This window comes from Alligator sinensis, unplaced genomic scaffold (assembly GCF_000455745.1).
Source record: "Alligator sinensis unplaced genomic scaffold, ASM45574v1 scaffold563_1, whole genome shotgun sequence".
In the NCBI taxonomy this organism is placed as follows: Eukaryota; Metazoa; Chordata; order Crocodylia; family Alligatoridae; genus Alligator; species Alligator sinensis.
The window spans coordinates 756,385-766,649 of record NW_005842524.1 but is presented as its reverse complement, the minus strand read 5'-3'; the positions used below and the strand labels follow the sequence as shown (position 1 = coordinate 766,649).

The 10,265-nt window shown below is 40.8% G+C and overlaps 1 protein-coding gene across 13 annotated transcripts in view; it reads right to left on the bottom strand.

The window, feature by feature from the left end:
- Window positions 1-10,265, bottom strand: part of CAMK2D (calcium/calmodulin dependent protein kinase II delta) — a 268,565-nt gene that overhangs the window by 196,440 nt on the left and 61,860 nt on the right. The window lies entirely within an intron of this gene.

The following is a 10,265-nucleotide window of genomic DNA, read 5'->3' as shown; positions in this document are numbered from 1 at the left end:
TCTTTCAGTTTAATTTTGTGAAGGTGAGGAGTTTTGTGATACAGAAGAAACCTTTTCTATGACATGTAAATCCTATCTGAAAACACCATTCTCAAAAACAAATGTTGTTATTTGGGCATGGTAGCTCTTATTTGCATGTAACAACACCGAGAATATGCTGTTTCCCCATAATAAATGCCCCTGTGTGTATTACTAGTTAAATCTTAATGTGTGATGACTTCAAACAGAACAATCTGTTAGGGATACTGACAAACACCATTGAAATATCTGTAGTTATTTTCTGGGGGGAAAATGCATTGAAACAAGTAGGGCTATTTTGTCTGCCTGTGTTTTAGGGGTCTTTTCTCAGTGAAAGGAAATGCAAACAACAAACCCTGAGTTATTCTGTTTCCTCCTCTTTACGCTTCTGAATAGTATGTGGTGACAAAACTGGTGCTGAGCAATCACATGACATATTGGATAAAATGTTGATGCAAGTTATATAGAAAAAAAATGAGGTGCTAAAACCAATACTAGTTAGGTGCAGCTAGAGAACTGCACTTATTGAAATATGTATTTTCATTATGTAACAAAATCCTTAAAGGGTGAGGGGAGCAGGACACACCCTCCTTAGCCCTCCACTCAATACATTTATATGGGATCCTGACAGAACACAGTGCAGGTGGTTTACAATAAAACAAACCTTAAGTTAATCAGTATTTGAAAAGCTAATGCCGTAAATGTCTTATTGTATTAGTGCCGTATTTTAGGACATTCACTTCAACCGTATTATGTCTTCAAAATATTAATTGGAAAAGCCATAAATCTGAATAGAAAGCCTACTTCTAAGATATTAAGACAGACTATATTATCTGAATGTTTTATCACCCTTTGGGACCACAAAGTGGGACCCTGCCATCATTTTCATGGAGGCACTGAGAACAAAATCGCAGACAGAAATGTATATAGTGAGGTAAGTGTACTGAATAACTGTATTTAAACACTGAGCAAATTAAAATGCATTACAAACAGTGTGATAGGTCTGAAGCGATCCCAGCAATCTATAAACCATTTGTATAAAACGCCTATTTCCAAACAGTTACTGGCTGAGCTTCAAAGGCTTTAATGGCATTTCTATGTCTGTCTAATACACTAACTTGTGAATGTGGCATTCTTTCCATTCCAAATCCTATCAACAAACTCCAGTAGCCAAGAACCAATTGATTGTGAGGGGAAATAGCAAACAGGAAGGTGAAAAATGGGGGTAATATGGATCCCCTGACTATTTGTTTGGCAGAGTCACAGTTTCAACTATATCAACAGTTGTCTATACATCAAACAGCTCGTGAATGACACCTATTACAACCTTTGAACAGAACAGGAACCCAACCGGCACTTCCAATAGAACTTAACACTTGGCATTCTGGCTGATGTATCCTCCAAGCCAAAACACACATGTCTGGGGAGTAAAAGTAATGGCAGCCTGGGGAGATAAGGAACATGCACATAGTCCCTGTCATTGGGGAAGAATGAGGGAGTGGGTATGGGGAAGAGGGTGAAACACAGAACTGCTGGCATGGGGGGAGAAGGCAAACAAAATCTTTGATGCAAGTTGGAAAGACCACCCACTGAACCGTTAGGTTGGAGGGGAAAAGGGGGACTTTACTGACACAGCATGAGTCCCTGGTACAAGGCATGGGAAACTGTGAGGCTCAGAACCTCGACAGGGAAGAGGGGGTGCAAATTGCAAGAAGTTCCTGAAATAAAGGAGGGATCAGAAAATGGCACATAGTGAATGTGTGTAGAAGAAAGGATGAATAGTATATGCAAGACCACAAAAGCTGCAAGATACGCAACACCTTGCTCATAGATAAATACACAAATCTTATTGGTGAATGTGTGCTTTTACTTTTTGAAATACACTCTGCTTTTTACCACAAGTATATCTATTTTTCATTCTGGATCTTAATGCTTTTCCCTCTCAAAAATATGGTATTTAAAGATAAGGACTTGTCAACTGCCTGGCTTGGACAAACCATTGCTTTCCATGACCTATAAAGGAGCTGCACCTCTTTCCTGGTAGGTAAGGGATGAAGATATGAATGGAACTGAGCTAGGAGCTGCTGAATCACTAGGTCACAGTGCAAAGCCCACCTATTTGCTTAGGCTTTTATGGGAGGACAGGATAGTGGGTGGACTTCATTTGCAGTCTGAGGTTGCTTAATTTCTAGGTTTACAAAAGATGAGAGGTGGCTAGATATCTTCTTTTTTTGTAATTGAATTTTAAGCCTATATTAAATGCTGTGAGTAGGTAGTGTTTTTGGTGCTGTATAAAATCAAGATAAAAATACATTTCAAAACAGTATGAAAATATAGTGAAAGGTGACCTTCCACCAGCATAGTCATACAGACAAAAAAGAACAGCAATAATAAAGCTAAGCAGAACTAATCTTCATGACGTGTTACAAACATTAACCAAGTAAGCCTCACTGCACCTGAGTGAGGTAAGCAAGAAAGAGTCCCAATTTATCAGATGGACGAAACAGTGTAAACATCCAAAGCCTCCATGCCTCTGCAGAGCCATAGTAGATAGATTTTGTGCAGGGTTTTTCCAATGAGGCTCTGGAAGGAATCACTCCCTACAGACTAATGAGCAAGGGGCATCTCCAGTTGTTTCAATAACTCCTGCAACCACTGAATTTCCTTCACACAAAAGACACCTGGCCAATGAATCTGTTTAGTTTTAGATCTATGGCAGTACCCCATACCTCTACCAGCCCATCTCTCCTGAAAACCAGCTCTACCTGGATGAAGCTTCCACAGAGCACAGATGGATGAAGCGTATGTCTTTTCGGTGATTCTCTATGTCACCTCATAACCACCCGCAGCCCATATATGGTGTACAGTGGAATCTAACCTTTCCTCCTCCATATCCATAGGATGCTCCACATACAACAGAAGAGGATACAGTCGGCTTACACAGTGGTTGAGAGCAAGGAAATGGAGGACAGAGTTCTGTAACTTAGGGGATGTTAACTGCCCCAATATATAACAGCTGCGCGCCTCCGAGAATTGCTGTCAACGCTGCCACGTAGAGGGGTTTTTGACACAGGCTGGAGAAAGTAAATGAAGTGGGGAATTCAGGACTATCCAACTTGTAATAAGGGTCGCCACCCATCTCTGATGCTATAACCTGGAACTATTATCAACTTGAACTCTGCAGTTTGGAAAGGAGGTTTCCTCCTGCTACCGCTTTCACTCAGGCCTCCCAAGTGTACAGTTCACTTATTTAGGCTTCCCAATTTACACCATATTTATCCATAGTCATTTTCCCAGGGCTATGGAGGAATTCAATGTCAGAGCCAACATTTGTAATCAGGAGGTCCTGGCTCCAAGCCCTGGGTCCAGACCTACAGGGCCAACACACTATTATGCACTATTTTTAGGCCATTGATTCCATGAACAACACATAATACTTTAAGTAAAATAGCTAACAGCCCATATATTCAAGGTTATGATACTGTCATGTTCCATCCCAAGAGAACTCATATCATTCCCAAATTCCTCTCTCACATGCCAAAAACTTCACCCTGGTCTAGTTTTGCACATGACAAAGCTCCCGCTGTGGCATGCCGGAAGGAATGAGAGAAGCTGCCATCCAACAGGTGCTGGACCTCTGTTCCAAGGACACTAAACAAATATCCTCCTCTGAAATCTGCTTGTGGGGGATGGAAGGAGAGAAGTTATTTGTTAGTATGGAATACCATAAAGTCATTCTTGTTGTCTTCCACAGAAAGGGGAAGGTTTTTGGGGGGAGAGGGTGGGGTCCATCCTGCTGTCTGGATTCTAAGAGGTGTTCTGACACCTCTTCCAAAATTGTTTGCTGGAAATCTCCGTCTCTAGGATCAGAGTTTTTTCTGCTCCATGACTACATTTTGCTTTCCCTAATGTGGCTCCAACATAGCTGGAAAATCAACACACATGTTTGCCGGGGTATAAATATCACCCACTGCTATTACAATTCAGGAGACAGAGTGTATTTTCCCTCCAAATAATGATGAATCACTAGTGTCAGACAACAAAAAACTGCAGCACACCATAAATGTTAAGAAAGATGGTAGCTACATTTGTACATGATTTACAGCAGTAGGTCATTTTATAATTTCAAATGAGTCATGACCTAACGACTGGTAACAACCAATGATGACATTAGTGAGTCATAATGACATATGAAACAGTCACCAGCAATGCTTGCCCATGAAAAGACATGAGCAAAAAGCCATGGTTTTAAAGCTGCTTCAGGGAATAATTTGGGACTGATTTAGATGTTTAATTTTGGTGATATTTATATTTAGAACTAATGTCAATAAGCAGCATCTTTTGCTTAGATGTTTCTGAAACTAGAAATGGGATTAGTCATTTAATCAGGTGGAACCTGCATTTTATGTTTGTGGATCAAGACTGAATTGGGGAAAGTAGGAACCCTCCTGGAAGCAAAAGGAGAAGACTGCTAAAATGGAACACACAAACTTAAATAATGAAGCTCTTTTGAGTTGGTGACATTATGTTTTCTAGCCTCTCCTATTCCATGTTTCTCAATGCATATACTGATAATAAGCTTTAGTAATTGGTGAAAGACATTCACTTGAAGGTGTTTCTGTGGAAGGTCAATGTAGTATTTTAGGAGCTCCATCCTTTAGGTTAGATCTTTTAAAATGTATAATTAATATGTACTGAATATGTGTACACTTACCATGCATGAGTTTTGTGTTTGATTCACTGATAACCTAGGAATAGCTTTGAGTCTTTGATATATAACAAGGGGAAAAAAGACCTGATTTGTGGATCCAAAAGATGAATTTAGCAATTGTGTTGTTTAAAAAAAAATAGGAAATGGATAAAAAAAAATTACCAAGATGCTTTGTCATTCTCTCAGAAAGTCATGTCAGACCGGTACTGTCATTTCATCTTTGCTTGCAACCATGGAAGACAAGCTTAAAGACAAGTATTGCTGACAATATTTTTTGTTTCTAGAAACTGGTTTCCAGATGTAACAGCTATGTGCTTAAGGAAAAAAAAAAGTCATCTGCCTCTACTCCTCTGGAAAGGAGCAGCAGAGAGAATTTATAGTACTACATCCATCTGAGACAAATCTGTTCCTAGATACTGCAGTGTTCTCTAAATCTTAGAAGAGTCACACATGCATTTTGTTAAGCAAAAAAGAGTCTCAATCCCATGTACATTAATGCCACCTTACAGTCTTCTGGAATTATGAAGAGGTTGGAGAGCAGTTAAATATAGTTACATTAAACTTTGAGGCTCTGTCACATGATTAGAGCAGTAAATAGAAACCTTAGCATAAATGGGAACGAAACCTTGAAATACCTTTGTGGAAACTACTTTTTTGGCACCACTCCAAGGAACAAGCCAGTTACTTCTCTATTTCCAACATTTTCTGTTGTCCCTGTTACTTTAAAATTAAAATGAATCATGCTAACTATTCTTCCGCCAGGGGCTAGACAATAAGAACCTTTTGTTTGCTTATGCAAACCTATCTGAACTTGGTTATAATTATCTCAGAAAGCACAATGGACTTTACCCTTTTGAGGAGAAAAAATGGTAGAAGTCCAGGCATGTGCGATAAGAACAGAAACACAGTTGTTGACTTTAATTCTGACTTTGCAAGAAAATTTGCTGAAATCATCAGCCTCTAATTTTTTTCATAGAGAAAGAGATATATATTAACATGTGCACCCAGGTGTTTTTCTTCTTTTTTTTTAACTGTGTCTAGTACTTAAGTATAAAAAATGTTTCTTTTTCATATTTTGATAGTGCCACAAGATTAGCAATCTTAATGCTAATGCAATCTTAATTGTTAATGAAGCAGAAAATTACTAAAATATAATGGCTTAGCTTCAATATTTACTGAATGGCAGATTTTAAATAAAAGAACACGTATCTATTTCTACATGTTTTTTAAAAATATGTACAGCAGTGATGATAATCAGCTCCAATCAGCTCCAGCAGGTTCTACACTGAATAATAATTCCAGTATCTTCCTTCCATTAGCTTCCTTTTAAAAAAAAGTTAAGTGTATTATGGCTAACTCATCATATTATATTTTTCTATACTGCCAGCTTGCAAAATCTTTAGCACTTTTTAGCAATGTCCTCCTAAAGCATATACACGTAAAAAAAAAAAACAGTTGAACTACATAAAGCATTAGTATATTCCTAAGAGAGAACACTGTGCAAAGCTTAGAGGCTGTACATAACTATATTCTTTGATATTAAGTTGCTGGAACCACATGTTCCCAGCTACATAACAGTAGGGCCTTATTCTGAAAAATAACTTTAACATCATAAAGATCAATGTTTCTTGTAGCTCACTGATACCATATTGCATTTATTCTTTTTACAACTAAAAATACATTTTTCCACTTTGCAGACTCTAAGATCTGAAAATCAAGCTAGGTTCTTTCCCCAAGGAATGTAGACATAGGCACTCACTCAATTACTTCTTGACCCCAAATTTAGCTGTCCCTATGACACAATTAGCAACACCTCTAGCCAGGAACCTCTGGGCTTGCTAACTACAAGCAGGAGGAGGAGTCACTCCCTGTCAAAAATACCACGTCTTAGCTGTGGCCAACATCCCAAGGCCTCAGAGAAAGGTGAAGGAAATCCCCCCCCCCCAAGTTTCCTCATCTAAATTAGTCATATTTGAGAATGAGTTTGTTTTAGCAGGGCTTAGTTTGCCAAGGATATTGTGACCTTTCCTCTCAAGTCTAGGTACTGTCACTACTATTTATGCCCGTTTCAGTTGCAGACCAGATTACTGAACCATGTTTATTTAATGCTTGGAAGCTTCAATTATTGCTGAATGTAGCTCCTGCTCTAATTTTTTTTTGCATACATCATCCACATTTCATAGTTTGCAATGGCTTCCAGTTCATTCTTGAATATGTATTAAATTACTGGTTAACACATCAAATGCTTTATAGCAGGCATGTCAAACACACCTGCTCCCTGGCTGGATTCAGACCACAGGTCTCTTTGCAGGCTAAATCCAGTCAAGGGCACGGGGTGGCTCCAGTGATCCTGCCTTGTCCACACAGCAGTGGCAATGCAGCTCCAGGTCTTGCCATATGATGTATGCCCCATGCTGCAGTTGGAGCTGCTGCTGCCAACACGTTTAATGCTGGGATGATAGCTCTGACACCAGTATGGTGCACACAGTGGCAAGAGCTCTGACTCCAAGTCCAAATAGGCAGTGGAAGCACTGGCAGTGGTAAAAGGCAAAGCAGTCAGAGGGTGACAGGGTGTGTCAGCCCTCACTCGCTCTTCTGCTACCAGTCACTATGTTCACCAGGCCCCAAGAGCCCCACATTCTGTGGCAGGTGACTCCCCCCAACTTCCAGTAGCCTATGGGTAACCGGATACAAAAACTGGGGAGTGGCATGTTGAGATGGGGTAGTAGGTACCCTAGGGCTGCCTGCTCCCCCATATTCCCCCATTTTGAGGCACACTGTGGCCCAGCCAGCTGGGGAGTGCTTGGCTGGGGTGCAGGGTGCCCATCTCATCATTTGTCCTGGTGCATGCCACTTGGCATGCTTTGCACCACTTCTTCTTTGGAGTTTCTTTTTAATACTGGGAAATCCCATTAGCAAATTTTGCCCTGGCACTGCAAATTAGCAGCACCGCACATGGTTTACCATGCGATGGATGCAGTTTGTGCTGCCACAAAGAGGTTTGCGGCACCACAAACACCTGCACATCTGGATCTGGCCTCAATGGTACATACATCCTTGAGTTTGACAACATTCTAAACACACAACCAAGACAACAAGGATTTACCTGAGTGTTTTAATGTGTTTGGAGTCTGTTTTTAAAGTAAAAAAAGATAGCCAGTAGCTATTTTTGTATCTGAGAAAGCTATAAATATTACACTAATTTAGGAGTTGCTAGTGTTGGGCTCTTGTAGCAGTGACAGTCCTTGTCTAAATCTATCCCAACCATGCAATTGATCCAATAAAAGATAACATCTACAGAAATCTTTGCCTCTTGAAATAATTTAGGAGTATGTTTGAAGTTTAGAGCTATTTGGTTTCTTGCTTGGTTTTGAAGGATCATTTTGTTCAGAATCCTAATTAATCCTATATAGAGATGATTTGGGCCTACTATTGTGCTTTCATGAAGTGAGGATTTCATTTATTTATTGAGGTTCTGGCTAAATTCAGTGATTGACATCTGAGTCAACAGGTCAAGTGTTTTCTAATTTAAATCAATGTGTATTATATCTCTGCGCGTGCACTTGTAGAAGTGCCTTTATAATGTCTGAAGTACCAAATAAAATAAAAAGATGCTGTTCCTCAGTCCACTCAGTCTGTCCTCATTATTGGCAATACTAAAAAGCCAATTGTTTCCTAGGTTGCCAGAAGATCCTTGAAATCTCGCTGCAGGTATTCAGTTCATATCTGCCTCCAACCATCTCTATCTGCTCGGTGTCAAAACCCTTTCATAGCTTCTCCAAATATCTGACAGAGGATGCAGTATCCTTTTCTGAATAGTAGCAGCTCCCTAGGCAAAATCCCCTGCCACAAGTATTAAAACTGACTTGCTCACAGATGTCAGAGTTAGTCATACTGAATGCCATGCCTATTTTTGCACTGTAATCATCTGAAGGTGTAGTCTCAGCAACAAACCCACTCCACCTTAGCCTATATTACCCAGCAAAAGAGGAAGAAGAATGACTAAGTTCTCACAAGTTATGTTATTGGAATATAGCATGACAAGACATGCAGGAAAGCACTGAGGATATTTAGACTATGTTCAACTTTAATACATCTCTCTCTCTCTCTCACACACGTTGTGGTGAACTTTGCCAGACAGTACAAGAAGGTGGAATATGGTAGAAGCTACACTTGTTTCTTATAACTCTAGATACAGACTCTAAAATACTAATATCATTTGTTGTTGGCAGCACACACAATTTGCTAGTCACTTTCCATTAAAAAACATGCACAATCTAAAAATATTCAGCCACACACAATAGTCCTTACTATCTACCTCAGGAACTTCATCAGGATCAACCAAGTACATTGATCAAGCAGGCACACCAGAGCCAGTGGCTTCTAAGTTTCATAAAAGTTTGCAGCTGGTCACCTGGGGCAATCTGCCTTTTGACCCCTAGCTGACCCAAAAATGCTACATCAGTCTCTACTGTTTTGTGCCAATGGCCGGCAAAGGGACTCCAAGCCAAGTAGCCCGATTTATCATGGCCTCACCTTGCTGTATACAAACGTTTTTGTATACATGACACTGAACCTAAAACAAGTGTATGTTTGGTATTTTGTAATTCCTATTTCAACATCAATGCCAACAAATATGCATTGCTTACTCCATTATCTGACCACAGCATACTTTTTCATATCAGGTGTTTACATGGTATCTATTTATATCGTGCCTGACCAATCTAGTCTCTTTTTATGACCAGGTTACGAAACGCCTGGACACAGGAGGAGGGGTGGATGTTGTATACTTAGACTTCAGGAAGGCCTTCGATACGGTATCCCACCCCACACTGGTGAACAAGTTAAGAGGCTGTGACTTGGATGACTACACAGTCCGATGGGTGGCGAATTGGCTGGAGGGTCGCACCCAGAGAGTCGTGGTGGATGGGTCGGCTTCGACCTGGAAGAGTGTGGGCAGTGGGGTCCCGCAGGGCTTGGTCCTTGGACCGATACTCTTTAATGTCTTCATCAGCGACTTGGACGAGGGAGTGAAATGTACTCTGTCCAAGTTTGCAGATGACACAAAGCTATGGGGAGAAGTGGACACACCGGAGGGCAGGGAACAGCTGCAAGCAGACCTGGATAGGTTAGACAAGTGGGCAGAAAACAATAGAATGCAATTCAACAAGGAGAAATGCAAAGTACTGCACCTAGGGAGGAAAAATGTCCAGCATACCTACAGCCTAGGGAATGACCTGCTGGGTGGCACGGAAGTGGAAAGGGATCTTGGAGTCCTAGTGGACTCCAAGATGAACATGACTCGGCAGTGTGACGAAGCCACCAGAAAAGCCAATGGCACTTTATCGTGCATCAGCAGATGCATGACGAATAGGTCCAAGGAGGTGATACTTCCCCTCTATCGGGCGCGGGTCAGACCGCAGTTGGAGTACTGCATGCAATTCTGGGCGCCGCACTTCAAGAGGGATGCGGATAACCTGGAGAGGGTCCAGAGAAGGGCCACTCATATGGTTAAGGGCCTACAGACCAAGCCTTA